Below are 21,205 nucleotides of genomic sequence, written 5' to 3' on the forward strand. Positions count from 1 at the left end.
CTTAGCTGATTTTTGAAGACTTTAACGGCTTTTATGCAGTGCCCCTGCAGACCCAGTTGCACCACACTGACCAATTTTCTTCCAAGACTGGGCAGTGGTCATCACAGAACCAATATGTAAGTCATGATTAGATTTCATACAAGTCCAAAAAAGAACATTTCACTTGAGAGAGTTACTTTTTAAATTAAAATAATCAAACCAAATAAATAGTTTTAGTTTGGCTGAACTAAAAGGAAGAATTCCAATGGATTTTCAGTTATACTCAAAATGTCCCATTCATGTTTTCCCTTTCCCGTTTCCTCCACAAGCTTTATCTATTAATCCATTTTGACTGAAAATTTTGGCACAGCTAAATAAAGAGACCCCCAGTAAACTTCACCTACAGCAGCCAGTGGTAAACTTCTGATTATAAGAGAGGAAACTCTCTGCATTGCATACCTGATTCAGATTTTGCTTTTAATAACAGGAACTGCAACATACATACTTTCTGAAGCAAAATGAGTGAAAAATTAATAAAGCAATTTGAGAACATCTCAAGATAGAGAAGTGCTATTAATTTCAGTGGGAGGGAGAGTCTCAGAGAGATGACAGTAACCTAAGTAGGGACAGGGTGAAGCTCTTGGGTTCCAGTCCAAATCTTTCAAACGCAATGCTCCAAATGGAAGTCCAAAGTCTAAACTTAGGTGTCTAAAATTAAAATGGCCTAAGGGGTCAACCATCTGTATCTTCCAGTTAATTTAAGTCACAGCATAGTTAGTGGTATGAAAAAACAAATCACTAAGTGTTTACATATAGAACTCATGTCCTAAGTTTAAGGGCACAGGTTTAACATACAATCATTTGCTGGACTCCATGCATCAGTTTTCCTCAAAGTCAAAAATTCTGCCCCAGGCACAGGGGTCTCCTCCTTCACAGTATCCTCAGTATCAAAAACCTTCTTCCAGAAATAACAGGGCATGCTTATCCAAGCTAATCACGTTAGATTCTTCATTTACCATAGACAGTAATACAACTGATTAACACATGTGTTAAGCAGCTGTTCCCTTCCAGTTTTTGTAAATTTGGCAATTATCCCCTATACGCTCCCGGACTCCCCAGTTAAGTGATCTATTAAGGGAACAATAAGGTACAATTCAGAATCTGAGTGTTAATCCTCCAAATATTCAGTAAACTACAGTTGAGAATGATTGGAAGTTGTAGAACCCTGCTGCTGAAAGATGCAGACAGGTTAGCAAGAAACAGACATTTACAAAACGTTCCGTTTCAAAGGGCTGAAAAGCACTGGATTTTAAAGCAATTGTGCTTTGTTTTTTTTTTTTACCCTCCTCTCTTAGTCTTTTGAGAAATTTTAATAGAACCACAAAATAAAGTATTTTCTTGCCTTTCTGAAGCAAGAAAGGAACAGCCTCAGAGACAGATGAGAAAGATGGCATCCATGATTAGGTGAGAAATCTGTTGGGGACTTCACTTCTATCCCATTTCTGCTACACACATCAAAAATACAATCCACTGGCTCACTGTGTGTTTTACCTGCTTTTAGAAGATACGGAGCTATTGCATATCCTGGGTGCAACACCTGAGTCTCTAGCTCAAGCTAAGGAGAGACATGCTGTTAGTATTCCATATCTGCACTTCAGATCTGATGTATCAGTCAAGATGGTGATTATCATAGTATCATTTTACAAATATTCTGTATGAGGCAGAAAGCATTTTAATAAGATCTTAGATGATAAGCCAATAACTACATAGCTGTTCAGCAGGGACCTAATTTCCCTTTCAGTGTCAGGTTTGCTACAAGAAGCGTCACAGTTTTGTATATGGCTTTCACTGTCCTGTAGAAATAGAGACTACCTGTGGCAGGTCAATCACATCTTCAACTGTGAGGTTATTTTCATCCCACATCATATATAGGAATGAAATAACAAGGTGGGGGTTTTTTGTCAATTAAATTGCCAATCCTTGCTGCTAATGGTCTCTATATTAAACAGCATATTTCCCTATTCAAAAGAAGGCAAAATTCACCTTTGTAAGACCATAGTTTCTATGACAGCTTTCTCACTTCTCAAGAAATTTCTTTCCCCTATAGGAAAAAAAAAAAACCAAAACTTCAAGGAAGAAAAAAAAAAGGCAACTGGAGTACACTGTGCTTGTATTATGCAAAGACCCTTCCTCATCACCCTGTGAAAAAAGCAAATAGTTTTACAGGGGATATAGTAAAATGTAGGTTAGTTTCTTTGTCTTTCCACATTGTCAGGCTTTTATTGAAAGTGTAAAATTACGGGGCTTGATTTTCATCAAGCATTTTGTTTAATACACTAAATTATGCTAAACATCTAGAAAGCATTCAACTCACTATTAGTAAGTACCTATCGTAAATACATTCTCTCATTTTAACTGAAGTAGTATAGACAAACTACTACTATATCCCACAATTTTCAGATTTCCTGTGATTGTACATTAAATAATTAAAACATTTTGGCACAGCTGTAACTTTCAACAGGTGCTGACTATTTCTGCACTTCTGATTGTACATAAATCCTAAGCAAAAAGTCATTGGCACCAAAACATTTTAAGAAAACCTAGTATTTAGATGCTTTACCACAACCAAGATAAACTATTTACAATAGCTGCTAAAGCTGCATTTTGCTAACAGTAATGAGACTGTTTAAAACAATAAATAGCCCGTATGTTGCCTGGAAATGATTATGGCACTCATACCAGAAAACTTCAGTGGTTCTAACAAGCATATTGTGATTTTGTGAAAAAAAACCCAAACCAAAAAACCCCAAAATGAAACACCCATGGTGCAACATTAGAAAAAACCCAAATAAATTCAAACAAAACCGCACTGAAGAGCATAAAAAAGCCCCACATCATTCACTCCCTAAAAGTCTCAATGCCTCCCAATTCTTCTCCCTCTGGAAGTCAGCAGGGCCAGAACTTCACTATATGCTACATTCCCACTATATTCCCTGCTGAGAGTTTAGGACAGACCCCTGAAAGAGAAAGGAAGGACTTACGGAAAAAGCTTATGCTGAACACCAGAACAGCAAGCTATCCTGTTCTAGATGTACATGCACACACAGAGGTGTGTACATGTGCATATAAATACATGCATACACACACATATGTATATATATTTATTTTATCCTAACAGTGTATTAACACCTGTGTGGCAAACATCCTTCTCCACCACAAATGCAGAGAAGGCTTACCATCTAGAATGTGCGTTTCCTCTTTGCATAAAGGGTGATATTTTACTTCTCCAAGGGTTCCTGACCCCTTTTCTCTAATTGATTAAATTAAAAATAAAAAAATATTAGGACATCTCTTTTGGTGCTGCCAGGGAAGTAGAGCATACTGCCTGAGCAGTACTTTGAGTTTCCCTCCCAGCTGAGCAGCAGCAGTGCTTTGGATCAGCACTGAGGGAAGCACACATTTTGCGGCTACTCCTTTGGTTTCAGTCAGCAGCACAATTCTTAGAGCTGGCTGAAACATTCTCAATAAAATTTCATACTCAGCAGCAGAAAGGATGCTAAGTCACCAGAAGAAACAATCCGACTCCATATTGTTCTCTCTTGGGAACACTGGAGGTACAGATAAACCACTGATTCAAATAAATCAGCAGAACCAAAAGCTGCAGAAGCAGTGCAAGGAAAGAACAAGAGATGAGTATCTGCTCCTTGAAGGGCCTATACAAGCAAAATGAAGAAGCTGCCTCATCTCTGAAGCTGTTCTTCATATTCCAAATGTTTTCTCCTCCACATATCCTGAAATGCAGAAATAATAACCAGAGAAAGTAATGTGCTGCTTCTACAGTGCAATTTAAGAAAGTCCATTAATTTTTATTGTAAATATACTAGCTTTTTAATCATAGAAAAACCTTTTGGAATGTTAACAGTAAGATTCACAAGCAATGCTTTTGGGCCTTAAACCCTCCAAAATGCATTCCGTTTCTGAGATCAGTTACCTCAGAACGACAAATGACATAACAGCCAGCTAGACTGCTGGCTGAGAAGTGAGGGGAAAGCTGACCCTTCCCCAATCCAGCAAAGGGACACCCTCATGATAACCACCTAGGAAGCATCAAAGAAAGGGTCATCAACAAAAAGTTAGCAGAAAAGTTAAAAAGAAACAACCAAAATTCACAATAAGAACAAAGACATTTTCTTGTTACTACCACGCCACATTTTTTTTTTTAACCTGTATTTTTGTACACATAAGAGTCAATAGAGGAATCTTTTGCATGATTAAAAGGACTGTATAAAGATACCTGAAATTTGGCATGTGAAGCACTGCAGCATGTTAAAGTTCTCACATTATGTAAGACCTCCAAATAGAGTAAACCCTGAAATTGCCGTGAGATGCTGTCCCTCCTGTTTCAGCACCAATCCACGTTTGGATTTCTTCCCTACCAAGTAATCTTAGAAATTCAGTTCCTGTAAGAAAGATGCAGAAGCTAGATATTCATGTTAGTCAAGATCAGAGACTCTGACAAGGTGAATGAAGGTTTTCCTAATGGCACCAATCATAGCTTTTGGCATAAATACATTAGTTGCTGTCATAGTGAAAGGAATAGTTTCAATTGCAAATGCTAACAGGCAGCAGATAATTGGGCATAGGTGTATGTCTCTGGGTGAATGTCTGAAACTCAGTTTTGAACTCTCAAGCAGAAGACAGGTACTTGCTCGCTGCAGTCTATACAGGTTGCTTGTAACTTTGATGACACCCGGACTAAACAGAAGGGTCGCATTCTGAATCCTCCAATTAACAGAGAGGCAAACATGCAATTAGAAGACTGCTCACATGTTTTGTTTCTGCACACTAACTATTTAGATTGGGAAAAAATAGGAGTTTGGGTGGCAAAAATAAGAGTTCCCAGGAAAAAAAAAAAAAAGTAGTAGTCTTAAAAAGAAGCAGCAGCCAGGAAAGAAGGCAAAGTTCAGGACTGGAGAAAAGCCGGGCAAAATCCTAGAGATCAGAGATGCAATGGAGACAAATGACTGCCAGGGGATGCCCAAGGACCCTGGCCAGTGATGTCCAAGATTGGTAACTTCAACAAGATGCACAGCACAAACCAACATCTCCCTGTTGGGAAGGGAAGTCAAAACCTAGTGAATGTAGTCTGCCGGCAGTAGAGCAGGTTAAGTGAGTATGCACAATGAATCAAGTGTGACAAAAGCTTAAATCTTGTGGTTCTTAAATAAACCCTAATATGTAGCTCCACTACATACTGGTTTTAGCTTTGTCTCACCTCTGACAGCTGTTTCCTGTTAGTTCTCAGCATGCTGCAGCCTATCTTATGAAGAGTACTACCTATTTACAAAATTTTAAGCACATTTTATTCGCCATTTACAAAACAAAAACATAAAAAAAAAAGAAGAAATCAAACTCCCCCAAACCAGAAAACATTTACACAATTCAACTTTGTAACTGCAGGTCTCAAATTGAAGTTTTGCATTGCAATTACAAAAGCATTTTGGCAGAAAATGGAAAACATGTTCTTTCAAAAGAAAAATTAATTCCATACTGCTAGTTGCTGCTACCTCATGGAAAAAAGTAGCCTACCAAATTAAAAAAAAAAAAAAAAAAAAGAAACACTAATCTAAAATTGAACTTCACAATTAATAATAAAGTAGTTATGAATCCATGGAAGGATATCAAAGTTACATTTTTTTTCAGAATTTCCATTTCACGTATCATGAAAGGAAGCAGGCAGAAGTATAAAAGCCTGGATAAAAAAAAAAAAGCATTTGAATCTCTTGGGAGTTCATTTCATGCTGTAATTGGTGAAAAGCCTCTCTAAAAAGGTTATAAATGCCATATTAATTTCACTAGGAAAGCTCCCATGGCATATTAATTTAGTTTCTGGCACTGTTATTGCATCTTTTCAGATACACAAAATCTTAAGAGGTAATTTCATTAACAGTAACGATCTGAGAAAGGCAACTAAAATATTTTAAACAGATTGGTGGCAATTCAGCTTGCAAGTACGCATGTTTATTAATATACTATCATTCTCTTCCTGTTAACACCACACTGACACACAAGAGCTAGCAGGCTCTGCTATTGAAATTATGTTATCCTCAAGGCCTCTGTTTTTGCAAAGATTGCATGAACAGCTCTCAAAAGATTAATGACCTAATCCTTTATTTAAGGCAGATACTCATCTCAGTGATCATGTTATAAATTCTGAAGCTGAGCATGAAATTTAACAACTGTCTTAGCTTATGATGCTAAGAAAAAACTTTTTCCCAAACACTTGCTCTATGGGACACTGTAGGTAATTTTGGACATATAAAATACTTCAAGTGCCAGTTTGTACAGCAGCTTCTCCATCCTGGTCTTGATTCTGTAACCTGATTTATACACCTACATCTCCGAAGCTACTTATGGTCTCATTAGTAGAAGCCAACAGGAGTTTTTTATCATAGGATAAATTTATAAAATGCAAATAGACAGAAAGCAAGATCTATCAAAATAAGTATGTAGATACTTATAAATCTCACACTCTATGATCACTTCTACAGATACAGTACGTATATTTTAGGTGGTAATTCTAAAACCTGCATACACTTACTGGTTAATTGAGACACACTGAGCTCAGCTATCATATCAAAGCAAATTCTTTCCTCTTAGCCATGTTTTTTTAAACTCAGGCTGTTCGTTCAACTTCACTCCTAGTCATGCAAAAGGGAATACCAAAGAGCTTTAAACCATTAAAGTTTAACCTGTGTAACCAAAACTGCTACTTTTTATGTGTTCATGATATTTATCTAATGAATTAAGAGTCTATAACTCAGGAGTGTCTTTCTGAAAAGGATGTTATAGTTCAACTAGACCTATAGTTTTTTAAGTAGAAACTCTACCACCAGGTTCTATAGCTTGAGCAATATCAGGAGATCAGATCATTAATGTCTTAAATGTCCCACCGAACTCAGAAATCTAATGAGTCACATCCTAGGCATCTCTTCATGAAAACACTAAATCCCCATTGCAGTCAACAGCAGATGCAAAGTCTCTGAAGAATTTACCCATCAGTACACAGAAACTACATTCTGGAATAAATTTTAAGCCATACTCCCCTGAACACTAAAACAAGTTTTATTGTTCTTGGCACATTTGCTCACTCTTTGGGCAGTTTAATTTGAAATTTTTCTTGAGAGGTACTGAAAATAAATTTCTTAGAAAATTTGTTTCATGACTGATCTTTATTCACAAAGCAATGTAAACTCTACGATCAGCAAATTTGGGATTCATAAAACAACGTGTATTTAGAGTAGTTCTACAATATGTTTAGATTCACAGCAGTAAGAATGAAGTTTAACTGGTTGCCAATGAAATACTTGGGTTATTTTCAGGAAAATAAATAATCTGAAATCAAATTACTTTAGAATAGAAACTGGCAAAAAACTTCATAAATGATAGGCATTACTAGAATGAAACACTTTTTAACCCAGAGGGGTGGGAACACACAGAAAAGAAAGGCGCTCATTATTCCTGAGTACACTGGATTATTAGACAAGCATGGATGGAAACAGGGCATGAATCGTAGTTTCCTTCAATAGATATTCTTCTGCACAAAATTAAGAGCAGGGGTGCCACAATATCACACATGATCAACTAGCTCTCTCAGATTAGGAATCTGTGCAACTGACTAGTACTCACAAACTTTGATTATTCTTAGTAAAGTGTAATTGCATTAAACAGTGCTTACTTTAGATTACACATTCAGTTCGTCATAGCCATGCTTCATTCTATTCCTATCCTCCAAAATTCTTCCAGTATCTCCTAACTTTTTTTCACAGATAAATAATGCAGGTACTCTCATTTAAGCCACTGATGAAAATATTAACTAATGCTAGATTCAGGACATTTTTGGATTTCTGCAAGACCCTAATTGTTTTACAAAGGTAATAAAGACATAGAGAATCATACCCAGAAGAAAAGCAGAAAGAGCATCTGAGCTCTCAGTTAAAAAACAAAACAAAAACACATTGGCTTTTTAGGCTACCATCTGAGCTGACATGAAACACTATCTTCCGATTTATGAATTCTCTCCAAAAATATTGTATTTATGAACAGCAACGGTTGCTTGAATGCCCCAAAATCAAGATGTCTTTTCTAACATATTCAATTCCTACCATTACAGCAAAAAAGCAGTAAAATGAATGCCTAGCAGAGACATGACAGTACAAAATGTATTTGCCATAGTTTAGGAAAGACATGGAGCTGCAGGTTGTTTTAAACAGACATTTCTAAAGGCTAGGAAACTTTTTATTTTTACAAATTACAGAACAGAGAAAACACAAGGGTTTAGGGCAGGTACACAGCACGGTTCAGGTATAGAATCAATGTTCTGAATTAGGGTTTTACAGTTTGACTATTAATGAAGTTACACCTTAATCTGTCAGATTAATCACCAGGACAAGAATAAACTTTTAAAAAATACTCCATATGACCTAGAAGCCTAAATCCCATTATGAAAAATTATGTGATCTCTTAAGGACCTGTAGTCAGCTTTTCAAGTGAGTCAAGGTGCTTTGGAAACTTCTAAAACGATTCTCTCTGCAAGGGTACTGATACTATAAAGTAATTAACTTCAGTCTGTCTCTCAAAACAGTAAAATTATCTCAGCTATTAGTAAATAAAAAAAAATGTTCCGTGCAAAACACTAATCAGATATACCAAGCCACTGAGCCTCAGAGCTACAGTCTGCTTCCTGTTACATTTGGTCAACTTTATTGAACACGGTGACATTTACATACATTGGAAGCTATATCCCAGAGCACATTACTTTGTGAACTGCTAGTAATGTATTTAAAGGAAATGTGCTTATTCTTAACTGCAATATGTGTTTCTTGTAATACTATGAAATCCTGCTAGTAACTTTTTCTGCAAATACAACAAACTCTCTTGTCTTATTTAACATGCATTGTATGCAGTGACCCAATTTAACAGAGGGCTTGAAGAAAAGAAGAGCTGTTAGATCTACGAATATGTAACATCACTACATTCCAGCCAAACAAACAGTGGGAACATGCAGAAGCAACACAGAAGGAACACTGCATATTATTAGCAGCTCTCTCCATCCAGATACTGTATTAAACAGGTGATAAGCTTTTATCTTACCTAGCTGCTCAGGAATTTTTTTTTTTTTTTTTTTTTAAAAAAGCAACTTTTCTGGCAAAATACTGTAGGATCAGCTACTTCCCTACTTCAAAATAATTACACAAGGTTTAAAGATTTCTGCATGTTTTTAAATAAATATTTTTTCTATTTGTCAATAACTCATTCTTCTAGAACACATGCCTGTAAATCTGCAGCTACGTTTCCAACAACCTCTTCCTTTTCTTTCAAAAACACTGGTAGACCCTATAACTATATTCATATATATAGTTTTATATATACAGTTACTGCATTTCATTTGCTTTGTAAATTAAGCTAGATGATCAAATAAAGGTCATATTTTGCATAAACATCTGTACAGAAAGTTAAGTCCTGCTTTGGTGTTCTTACCTTCATAACACTAGCAAACCCCATGCTTACTGTTGCATTTGAAGAAAAAAATGAAATGGATTGTGTGTAGCGCCCATTATCTGAAATTATAGAATTACCATTAACAAGTTAAATTTCTCGTGGTATGGTGATAAAAACAAGTAAGATAAACAAGCTATCATAATCAGAGTTTCACTTATTAGAGATTTTTTTGCCTAGATCTCAGGATTTTACTGTACAGCGTTGAATCACTTACAAAATTACCTCCTCTTAAGACCATGAAATATGCTGTACAATACTCAGAGTGTATGGGTTTTCTGAAAATCTTTTTTTTCTCTCTCTAAACAGAATTTATTTTCCATATCCAAGAAAGATATGGCTTGCAGATAAAACATCCCAAAGAAATCACACCTATATGGCAAACTACTTTATACAGTTATATTTTGCCCCACTTTAAAAGTGAATATACTGACATGACATCATTTCAAGCAGCACAAAAAAATTTTTTTTTTTCCATAGATATCAATCATGAGAAGTGTTTTGAAAGATCTAGGGCTTAATCTGAAGCTCTCCAACAGCGTAAGAGTTTGTTTTCCAGGTGTGAACAGAGTAACAGTAATAGTAGTGAGCTAAACCCACTTGTTGGCCATTTGCTGTTTTAGCATTTCAGTTTAAAATGTATTTCACTGCCACAAACAGCTCTTTCCTCCAAGGTCACCATCTGCCAAAGAGACTCAGAACTCAACAACTCAAGGGCTACTTTCTGGTATCATTTTACTAGGAAAGAAGGTCCCTTTCAGAGGTTTGGGGAGGTGGATTGTTTGGTTTTGCGTTTTTGAAGCTCCAGACTTCTTTTTCTCCAGTTCCCAAGGACCATGGCAGCATGACGCTCAAGGAATTTGTTACAGACATAATCATTTTCTCCTCCACTGATGTTTCAGATTTGTAGAAAAAACCAAAATGGTTCACTGAAAACTTATGTATACATATGTTACTGTAACTTCTACAAGATAATAAATGGAGTAAAACCAGTCATAGGGTTATTTCTACCCACAATGACGTACAGCATGCAGAGTAAAATTATATGCTCTTCCAAAGTTCTCCTCACAAAAATAAAGTAGCTTTTTATGGAGGTAATCTTTATTATGAAATCCAAAAAAGGGTATTTCATATTTTTCTTTGATGGCTGTAAAAATACATTTAATGACAACCAATTAGCTTCAGAGATATCTTCTCTCATGAGTACATATCCCTTTATTTATAAGGGATAGGGAAATATTTTATATTTAATAGGAGTGGCACATGGAATGAAAGCTAACAACTGAATAGCTCTTGAAGGAATAATTTCTCCCGTTTTCATGTAAAGCATATTTTAGGAGACAAAATGGGAGGAAGGAAAATTATAATGGCTCTGTTTCTCAAATTCTGTATCAAAGAAAGTCAAGAAATTATCAGCTAGCTGCAACCATCTCATCAACTCCACATACTTACAACTGAGCTGCTCAGGCATGAATATTCATCTCCTGTGGTAGCAAAAGGCAATGATTTATATTTCCATGTTAATTGAGGTCTACACTTCACTAGGGCAACATTTTGTGCTCGTAAGAGCTTATCTCAAGCACCTGATCTACATTAGCACTGAGGGAGAGCAGCCAAGCTAGCAACACCTCAACTGGATGCACATTCATCAGGTTTTCCAGTATGACTACATATTGCTTATCTGCTGAAATGAGCATAGAGTCTTTCTGCGGTCAGAGTACTACCAGGCCTGCAGATAAGCAATACATCATATCAGTAAGGTGCATGTGCCAGTAAATCAGCCCCCTCAGGCTTGCTTTAAAGATTCCCCTACGTGTAATAAGTAATGAATAGTTTGTAGCATGTGTTTGTAATCACAGAGCCAGTTCAAACAGATTTCGACTCCATTGCAAAATTCTTAATTCTCCCAGTTGCAAGTCCTGAAACTAAATTTCCAACCTACTAACCTCTGTTTGACCCATCCTCCTTTGCCAATTACAGGGACTCTCCCTTTGAAGGGTAAAATAACTGAGAAAAGTATTTGGCATAGATTAAACTACCGAAAACAGGTATCTCTTGTGCAAAGATGATGGAGCCCAGAGAGAGACAACATAATAAGGATTATAGGAAAAAACAACACAGCTCTAGACTTTACAGTGCTACTCTTTCTTCTCCACATGCTTTTCTCTATCAATGTCAGAAGAAATTCTGAACAATGCAGAATGATAAAAATGTAAACTGTGTTGCCCAGGAGACATTACAGACCTCTACATGGGGCTTCTTCAAGAGAACCTTCTTCACTGAAGGAGAGAAAGTGAGCAACTGCTGAGAGGCCACACCCAGAGTGTGGTGGTAAATAGCTCTTTTTCAAACTGGCAACCTATCACAAGTGGGGACCCCCAGGGATCAATATTGGGCCCAAGTGATCTGGATGATGGGATCAAGTGCACCCTGATTAAGTTTGCTGACAATACCAAACTGAGTGGGGAAGCAGACACTTCAGAAGGGAGAGCCATCCTGCAGGAAGACGTGGATAGGGTTAAAGAGCGGGCTAACAAGAACCTTATGAAGTTCAACAGGGGTAAGTGTAAGATCTTGCCCCTGGGAAAACATAATCCAGGAGTGCAGCACAGACAGGGATCGACCTGTCCGGAGAGCAGCTCTGGGGAAAGCGACCTGGGGGTCCTGGTGAACAAACAGCTCAATATGAGCTAACAGTGTGCTGCAGCGGCAAAGAAAGCCAACAGGCTGCTGGGCTGCATCAAGGGCAACACCAGCAGAGATAAAGATGTCATTATCCCACTCTCATTAGTGCTTGTCAGGCCACATGTGAAATACTGTGTTGTTTTGTTCCCTGCTGTACAAAAAAAGAAAAAGATATGGGCAGGCTAGAAAGGGTCCAGAGGAGGGCCACAGAGATGATCAAGGGACTTGAAAGCCTGTCATATAAGGAAAGACTGGGAGAAATGGATTTGTTTGGCCTTGAGAAGGCTAGGGGAGACCTAATCACCATGTTCCAGTATTTAAAGGGTGGCTACAAAGAAGGTGGAGGCTCTGTTTTTACAAGGAGTCACATGGAAAAGATGCTTGGTAATGGGTACAAGTTATTTCTGGGGAGATTCTGGTTGGACATGAGGAAAATTTTTCGCAATGAGAACAGTCAGCTACTAGAATAATCTCCCCAGGGAAGTGGAGGATTCCCCAGAATTGGGCACTTTTCACATTCACCTGGACAGGGTGCTGGGTCATCTTATCCATATCATGCTTTTGCCGGAAAGGTTGGACCAGATGATCCTTGAGGTCCCTTCCAACCTGGTATTCTATGATTCTGTGATTGAAGGAAAACACCTTCATAGAACATGATTTTTCACAGCCTTTAGTTTCCTCCTATTCTTGCCAAGCATAGACATTCATTTATCAAACCCGACTAAATTCTGCTTTAAGCATTTACAGTCTGCCTATACATTAATGACTATCTATGTACTTTCTGCCCAAAACTATTATACAGTCCTTATCTATTAAGCATCCTCAGTTTGGAATGTTAGAGACATACAAGTATGATTGTAGACAGAGAAGAATACGAGAGAAAAAGAAAATCAGTAAAGCACTTGGTGCTTCACTGAAGAAGATTCTTTATAAGAGCGCGAACAACTTTTCCTAGCTTATCTGAAAATCTGCCTCCAAGTATTTAGCAATGAAGAGAACAAAGGAACTCTACCGTAACACAAACATGCAAGAAAACCTCAATTATAAACAGACATATGCAAGTTCTGTGTATCAGGTCCTAAAATATTGCATTCATATAAAGAAGCCTGAAGGAACAAACTGTCTATTGCTAAGAAACACTTAGCTTCTACAGGACCTGTCATTCAGAGTGTGCCTCATCCACTAAAAGTCATCCACAACTATATGGCTCAAAAATTCATTCCTTCACACAGATTTTTCAACACAGAAGAGACACTGTATAAAGCCCAAAATCTGATTTCCCCCTTTGCCTCCTGGAATATCAAAACTATACATAAGAAGCTGTGAGAATAACTCATAGGACCTCAAATCCTTGTGGCAAACTGTCACTCAGACCTGGAGCTTCCCCCTAAATGACTTGGTATTGAAATGCTCTCCTATGGTTTTGTATCAAGTCTTGTTTTTATGATTATTGAAAAACCAAACATGAAACACTTACTGAAAAAAAAAAAAAATTATATAAAGCATCTCAGCTGATGTATCTTTTGTTTCAAAATTCCAAATTTTCAGATTAACCTCACAATCTCTGAATTTAATCCTCAATTTGTAAATGCTTGGGCATCCCAGTACTCACACTTAATTAAACAGTTACTACTTTCCAATGTCAATCACTTAACAGCCTCAACTTATCAAACTGCAGACACTGTATCTATCAACCTGACTTTATTTAGCATTATCCTCACGGCCTTCTCTGGGACACTACATTATTCTATGTTACTTCTGTTAATTTGTGCTGAAAGGAAGTTTCTCTCCAGCTCTTACTCATCTGTACTTGTAGAACTGATGAACACATGATACTCAAGTCTTTCCCACAGGTGAACTCTATCTACAGGTGGCATATTCTGTCATTATTTCTGTTGGAATTACATAAATCTGCCTTCCCTTTACACTCTACCTTTCCTTTAATTCACCTATACTCTTCCTGAAACAAAGACATAAAGTTATTTAGAGAGACATGGGAGGTGGTTTCATTGCTTCATGCTTAATTCTAATTTGCTAAATCAGTGCTTTCTTTACACTAAAATAATCTTTTCCCATTACCACAATTTAATACACCTGTCTGTCCACCTTTTCTCTGAAATTGATAGTGTAACAGCTCTAAGACTTAAAATAGTGGGATATCAAATATTCTCAGGTGAGAGATGGCCAGGTTTCTGGTAAGGGATGGTAGATCTGAGACTAAGTGTTCCATCTGCAACACTCTGGTCTGTGTTCTGTTCTCAGGTATGTTATTCTGATTAAAGCAAGTATGCTGTCGTATCTATATCTAAGAGTAGAGTTTGATAGCTTATGTTTACTTCTACTGTTTGCTGCTTAGTACAGACTGAATCTAATTAATAAACTCAAGTTTACTGCCATCAAGAATCTGTCCTTTGCACCAATCTCAGTGCTAACAGGAAAACTATTTAACACAGGAAAAAAGCTCCTTGGCAGTACCTGAGAAACTTTAAAGGCAATGGAAATGTTTGCACAGAAATTTAATGAGCATATACCTAGACAGATATATCTGGGATCACTCCTTCCACGTCCTTGCTTAGCAATTTCCAAAGTACCCGATAGAGTCACTTACGAGTAACAGAAATGAGTCATTCCAACCAAAAGACAGAGCAATCCAAGTCAGGGACCGTTTCTCACACTTTGTTTCTTGTTGCAATAGATCTCAAGAGACTAGAGAAGCTAATCAAGTAAAGATATTACTTTAATTATTAATATTGATTAATCAAGTAAAGATATGATCTTATTTGGCATTCTTGTATTCATGATTTGCATAGTTTGAGACAGACAAAACCCTTTATAATGTCAGGCTCCGAAATTAAAATTCTGTCATTCCTGTGCTTTGAGTGTCTATGTAGACACTGCCTATGGATCATAGTTGTAGACCTTTTTTGCTGGAAGGGTGCTTTTGAAGAAAATTATACTTACTACACTATTCAGAAAGTAATTACAGCAGAAGAAAGTAAAGCGAGTTAACAAAGAGCAGTGCTGTAAGGTAGGCCTCTACTCCACTGCCCTTGCTCCTGAGACTAGGAGTCCACGGAATGACTAAATTGTCAGTTACTCATGCATTTAACATTTTGACAGTACCAATACAATAACCTTAGCCTGGTCTGCTGTGTAACACAGAGCAAAGGAATTTGTTAATTCTTTTTTTCAGTCAGGAACATAGTATCAATAGAGCTTCATTCCAGCTAAAGTGCTGAAACATAACAGATAGAAAAATGCAGAATTTTTTCATTCATATTTCCTAATAGACGATGATTATTTTACCAGTTTCTATGGTACTATCACCATGGCAGCTAGCCATTTTAATCACAGGCATTAGAACATGCTTCTGATAACATCATAGCAATAGCTTAGAAATATATTTCATCGCCTGGTCATATGCAGCAGTAACAACTTTGTAAATGTCCATATGATAGGGGTCACTAATGGCATCAGCAGACATCAGAATTAGAAACATGGTATTTCAAGCATCTAATTAAAGAACAAGTTCTCAGTGTTCCTTACTCTCATTCTGAAAACAATAGTGGAAATATAACCATTGTGACAAAAATGAGAATCAAAATTCTTTCACAGCTTGCTCAGTTTCTACACGGGTTTTGCCCCTTCTTTGAATAACTAGTCAATACATCTGATTACTCAGCAGATCCTAAGAGAACGTGCAAGCGAAAAAAAATTCACTGTAGAGCACTGAGTATCTGCAAAACACAGACAAAAATGGCTACTTTACCCTTGTGTTAAAAAAAACCCCATACTTTGTAGAGATTAAATGGTATTGAAGCATCGCAGACAAGATTGAAATCATGATCAGAGAGCATAACTCAGTGTTCTGACTGATGAAATTTTCAACGTACAATGTGAAACATACTAATTTCACTAAATGTATCATGAAGTATTTACAGATAAGCTCATTCTGAAGAAACCTGTAAGTATTAAAAAAATACTTTCAGCAGTAGCAATCCTCCATTTCTCTATAAATTACATTTTCAAACCATTGTAGATCAAAATTATGCTCTTGATCTGGGATTTCTGATTTTTTTTTCCCAAATTAAAGCACATTTCTAAAGGCTGAGACTCTAAAATGTTAACTGAATTTATAAAACCTTTTAATAAAGGCCAATTAAGCAAGTTCAACAATTTCTGTATTTCAAGCCTGAAGCTTTGCCAAGGGTCCATCCAAAAGATATTAATTAAGTACAATTAATGTCAATAATACTCTGCAGCAAAACACTACAGCAAAGCAGTATGACTAAAAATCACTGATATAACCATACCCTAAAATAGACAGCATCGACCTCAAATAGAAGAACAAATACCTGAAGTAAACTGAGAATGAGACTTGAGACATCACCATTAGCTTTGTCTCTTCAAACTACTTAAAATCAGGAATACTCATTACAGAAGAAGTTACGCTTGCAGAACAATACAAAACCAGAACTGTAAGTCAGGTCTTTTGTATCTCCAGTATCTCCATGCTTGTTAGATTTACAATTTTTCCTTCCTTGGGTCAGTAGTTGGGGAAGGACAGCTTGAACAAAAAGAGTGGTATATATTTGATGGTGAAATAGTTGCATTGCTACATTTACATGTATGTACTAATTAATCTGCCTTTCAAGTAAAACCAATTCATTACTATCAAGAATTTGAGGACAGTTCTGTCATCTTATCTGGGGACACTCTACTTCCTCAGTTTTGTGTCATGCTTTGTCTTACGAAACCAACAATATAGAAACACAAGAAGACACAGTCTAACATCTATGCAACATTTATATGACACTTGAACTGGTAAACTTCTACTCTTGCATAAGGCTACATGGCTGGATTTTCAGACCATCTAAGCAGCCAGGTTAATCTCCCATTTTTTTCATTAGGGCAACACTGATTAATTTGTTCAGAAGGTAAACATACCATTTAGCTCTATGCTTTGGTCTAAATAACTATGAATGCATTTGCATGGCTGTGCACTGCATATCAACTATAAATGAACTGGTAGGCTACAAAATTTTCAACAAGTCTATTCTACTTCTTTCAGTCCTCAATTTAATAACAGTTGCACTTGATATTTTAAAGGCATGCCATTTCCTTATTCGAAATTTTATGTTTAATTTTTGCTTAAAATAAGACTCAAGATATTTTATGAAATTCAAGTCAAAAGGAGATCCAGATTTCATGATGTTTTTGGGAATGCAGAATATATTAAATAGAAGAAAACCATTAAACACTAATATCTGAGGTCTAGACTATCTGGTGACAAATATTCTGCTACTTCCCTTAGTCCTTTCCCTCTTTCAACTCCAACTTTCTCTCCAGCAATACATAACTACATGGGAACGCCTTGCCAGTGTTGTTCTCCGATTAAGACTGTAGACGTTACTGTGTCTAAAGACTATAACAAGCTAAAATAACAGTATGTGAGAACAAGATGACATACATATTTTTTGTTCTTATATGTCTGTGCAGTAAATAAAAAATTTAATAAAATACCATTTTTCCCCCCAAGTAACACAGATACGATACCATGAACTCATACAAGATTCTAAATGACATAAAAACACAGTGATGAGATTTAAAACATATAGTTGTAAATTAAAATTAAATGTTCTCCATATACTACTATGGCTAATTAAAACATAGATTCCCTAATTTTTTAGTAAGTAACACGAAGGGAAACTACGGCAATGATTAGCATTGGTAGGATCTGAGTCAATGTTCATGCGCCTGCATGTATAGAGCTCTACAAAATTCCTGACCTGGAGTCCCATTCACTGAAAGACTCTTCAATCCCTGGCCAACATGCCAACATGACACTAGGGGAGATGCACCAGGAGCAATGAAAGATGCAGAGGTTGGCTCCCTGCGAAAGGACTAAGTACCTGCCCACTGCTTATTCCATGCTTACCTGGAGTCTGTAGCATCCAGCCCTTATCACACTTACTTGAATTTGCATTGGTAAACCAAGACTAAAATCTTCTAGATCCCTCTTGCAAAAAACTACCTTTTTCAAAAATAGATACATTATGATTAAGCAAATGATCAGTTATTTTTTGCACTATACATATAGCAAATTATTAGTCTATTAGACCTGATCCCTACCCAGCCTCCTACTTTCAACAGACATTATAAATTAATTAATCTGTCCTGAAGATGACTGAGCTTCTATAAACTACAAACACAAAAACATAATAGCACAAATGAGCAAGATTCACAAAAACATCATTCCTATTCCACGTCATCCCCTCATTTCTGCTGCGTGGGCAGACAGGCATACATAGCCCAAATTGGTTCTGCACTCCACACCACAATCAATGTCACAGCGTTACCAAAAGCGTACGGGCTTGTAATAGGAAGTACCCCAGAGGAAGGTGGGTATTGATATTCAGCTATATTCCAGGTCCAAATGAGGAAACTCTAGCTTGCTGCTGTGTGAGCAGCACACGCGTACCTGGGCAAAATCTGGCCTTCATCCACAGAAGGAAGACCATTTAGTCAATTCACACCAACAGCAGAAAACTGAGCCAGATCCAGCCTCAACAGATTATAAATAACAAAACAACACTTTTCCTACCAACAGCACTTTCAATTCCAGAAGCTTAATATACTTTGCTTTAAATCTGTGCCATAGCAACCTTTTTTAAAGTCAATGTCATCAGTAAAGACTGAGTTAAAATGTGGGCCAAATTTATCAGACATTAGGCTACAGAGCTCAGAACACCGACTGTGTGTCATCCTAAATGTGATCCCAGTTGTATGTGTTGCATCCAGCAACGTATTTTAAACTGGTCCATTGCAAAACACTTGCCCAGATGCTCAGTTTCAAAGTATTGGTCTGAGACACTGAAGGTCAAATGCAAAGCGTGAGAGGTTGCTTTCTGTTTACATCAACTTGACATCAATATCTGTAAGCTAGAAATTGTAGCACCATTCAGGGCCTAGGGAGAGAAGCCTCAAGAGTTTGTTAAAATACGACAGCGTTATAGTTGGTCAATTTAAAGGTGCATCTAAGGGACAACGGAAGAGACCATTCCTTCTTGCAACGTGGAGCTATATATGCCCACATAGCCACGAGTACCACCGTGTGTGTGTGATACTGACCAGTGATGAGGAACTTATTGTGACAGAACCACAGCAAAAGTAGTCAACAATTTATTCTTTTATTTTCAGTACTGGCTCACAAGGGGTCTGCATCTTTATGGCTGACAGATAGTTAAACGAACCTCTAGAAAGAGCTGAGAACAGACATATTCCTACAACCTTCAGGGTAAGCGTAGGGGTAGTGAGCTTTTTAAATTTAGATTATGTAAGGTCGTGTGCCTCACTGCATTATGTTTTATATGCACGTTCTATCTCACCGCACAATATTGCGTCCTGTGAACTCCAAATGATCATTATTCACACAGATTCCTGACAGATTCCCTTTTGTAGCTCTTTCAGAGAGAGAACAAATCTCGTACGTACATCTAATATTGACCGGAATGAGGTCAATCGCCCAAATGTCCCGACAGGGTCCAGGAACCACGGAAGGAGGTTCCACCTGCCCAAATGGGCCCTCGGCTGAGCAGCACCGGACCGCCCGGCCGGGAGCAGCTCCTCGGATCAGCCAAAGCCGCGGACGCAGGAGCGGAGCTAGGGCGAGCGTCTGCAATGCAGAAGCCCTTCCCGGAGCTCATCAATGAGCTGGGGGGAAGACGGGGCGGGGGCAAAGCCGGCAGCCCTGCCCGCATCCCCACCGCACAACCCGCGGCGCGGGGCGCCTCTCGGAGCCTGGCTTTGCCCTTACCGGCTGCGGCCGAGGGCTCTGCCCTCCGCCTGTCCGCAGCTCCGCGCAGCGGGAACTTCTGCAGGCGGGGCGGAGCGGCGCGGAGCGGGCAGCCGCAGGCAAGGACAGCGCCGCGGGCCGGGCCCACCTGGGCCACCTGCCGCTGGCTGACACCGGCCCCCCCGCCGCGCCGGCCTGCCCCGGCCAGGGCAGAGGAGGAGGAGAGGCAGCTCTTACCTGCTCCCGCTGCTCCTCCCGCGAGCCCTCACTAACCGAGCTCCATCTTCCTCCGGCCGGGGAGGGGGGGAAGGGGGGGGAGTCAACCCAGCGCTGCCGTCCCCCCCAGCTGCCGCTCTCCGTCACCGCTGTCCCCCCGCCCGCGCTGCCCGGCGGAGCGGCCGCCTCTCGCCCGCCCTGCAGACGGCACCGGCAGGCGGAAAGCGAGACCCACCTCCCGCCGCCGCCTCCTTCATGAAGTCACCGGCCGCAGGGCCCTCCCCTCGCTGCCCGCAGCGGCCCGGAGAGCCGCGCTCCGCCCCGCGCCGCGCCCGCCCCCGCGGCACCGGGCCCCGCCGCGGCCCAGAGCCGCCCTCCTCCCTCGCCTGCCCTTTCGGCGAGCCCGGCCGCGACGTCCCCGCCGCAGAACGAGACGGGAGAAAGGCGGCAGCGCTCGGCCCGGGCGGAGGGGCCGCCGCCGTCCCGCCCCCCCCAGCGCTCCGCAGCCCCGGGGTGGGCCCGCGGGAGGGGGGGGGCGAACGGTGCGCCCCTCCCGCACCCACCCGAGCGCGGGGATGGCCGAGCCGAGCCCTGCCCTCTGCAAAGAGGGTGTGTTCTCTACCTTAGTGCTCTTCCTGTGCCTTCTGGTTTGATGCTTCATGTTATCTGGTCAAGGGAGGACAGTAAAGTTTTTCGGCCCACAGCAACTTCTCCAGTAACCCGGTTCCGGCGACTTCAGGACACACACAGGTGTATTCTGTGTCGCTCAGTTACAACTACCGCCCCCACCCCAAAGAGGTCTTTCGCTTCCCCTCGTCCAGTAACGCGAGGGTTGAAAAGGAAAGGCATTAAGGAACACGCCTCTGTCACTGAGCACTCCCTTCTTCCACTTAACTGTGACACAAAACCAGAAACATGCGAGACCACGAACTAGCCAAAGTATGTGGGATAGAAGGAAAAAACACCCCACTG

At 39.3% G+C, this 21,205-nt stretch overlaps 1 protein-coding gene across 4 annotated transcripts in view; it reads right to left on the minus strand.

Annotated features, from left to right (window-relative positions):
- OTUD7A (OTU deubiquitinase 7A) overlaps positions 1-20,436 on the minus strand; it is a 143,975-nt gene extending 123,539 nt beyond the window's left edge. For all 4 annotated transcript variants that reach the window (XM_074917437.1, XM_074917438.1, XM_074917436.1 and 1 more), the window contains exon 1: positions 20,255-20,436. The gene's annotated coding sequence lies outside the window, so the exon portion shown is untranslated. The remainder of the gene's footprint in view (positions 1-20,254) is intronic.
- Positions 20,437-21,205: the final 769 nt, after the last annotated feature.

This window comes from Athene noctua, chromosome 13, assembly GCF_965140245.1.
Source record: "Athene noctua chromosome 13, bAthNoc1.hap1.1, whole genome shotgun sequence".
Classification (NCBI taxonomy): domain Eukaryota; kingdom Metazoa; phylum Chordata; class Aves; order Strigiformes; family Strigidae; genus Athene; species Athene noctua.